The sequence below is a fragment of the Colobus angolensis genome, unplaced genomic scaffold (genome assembly GCF_000951035.1).
Source record: "Colobus angolensis palliatus isolate OR3802 unplaced genomic scaffold, Cang.pa_1.0 Scaffold57, whole genome shotgun sequence".
NCBI classification, from domain to species: Eukaryota; Metazoa; Chordata; class Mammalia; order Primates; family Cercopithecidae; genus Colobus; species Colobus angolensis.
This window is the reverse complement of record NW_012119265.1, coordinates 4,560,872-4,562,017: the sequence shown is the minus strand read 5'-3', so window position 1 is coordinate 4,562,017 and position 1,146 is coordinate 4,560,872.

Below are 1,146 nucleotides of genomic sequence, written 5' to 3'. Positions count from 1 at the left end.
CCTGTAGTCCCAGCTACTTGGGAGGCTGAGGCAGGAGAAAGGCGTGAACCTGGGAGGCGGAGGCTGCAGTGAGCCGAGATTGAGCCACTGCACTCCAGCCCAGGCGACAGAGCAAGACTCCATCTCAAAAATAAAATAAAATAAAAATAAAAATAAAATGTATTACTTGAGAACAAAAACCAAAAGCCAGTAGAACAGAAGAAACACTTCAGAAATAGACCCTTGATATATTAAAAGTAATGTATGATGAAGAAAGGACCACCAGTCAATGAGAAAGAAGCTGGATTATCCAATCGATTGTGCTGGGGAAACTGAGGCTACTTTGAAAGAAAAGAATTGTTTTGAGCTGTATCTTACATTCCACCACAGAATAAATTCTAAAATACTCAAAAGATCGATGTGAACAGTCATAAAATAAAAGAAGAAACAAAGTTAACTATTCATCTTATTCCTGAATCAGGAATAACGTTCCTAACATAAAAGCAATGAAAAATTAACCAAAAAAAAAAAAAAAACCCAACAGATTGATATGCTTGAATATGTAAAAACCTGAAACTTCTGCATATCAAAAATTATAAAATTACACAACCAACAAAACTAGAAAAAATACTGGCAATAACATGACAAAAGCCTCGCGACTTTACTAAACATTTTTACAAATAACGGGAAAACACAGACATCTTCATAGACACACAATAAAAAAATTGGCAAAGAACATGAGTAGACAATTTACAGATAAAACATAACAATGGCTAACGAACAGGTTTTAACATAAAATTCCTATCAGTAATCAAAAAACACAAATTAAAGCAAGGTTTCATTATTTGCCAATCAAATCACCAAACTCTGATCAAATGACACAGTGCTCTAACATACTACTGGTAAGAATGTTAATTAATACAACCTCTCCACAAAGGAATTTAACAACATTCATCAACACCCTTGTAAAAGTACTCGTGAACTTTGAGCTAGTAATTCTAATTTGAGGGATCTACCCTAAGGACATAAATTTGAAATGTAAGTCAAGTTTTATGTACAAAGATGTTAATTATGTCACTGTTTATAAGGGGGAAAAATGTAAACATGAATGTCTGTGTTAGTCCATTTTCCTACTGCTACAAAGAACTTCCCTGAGACTGGGTAATT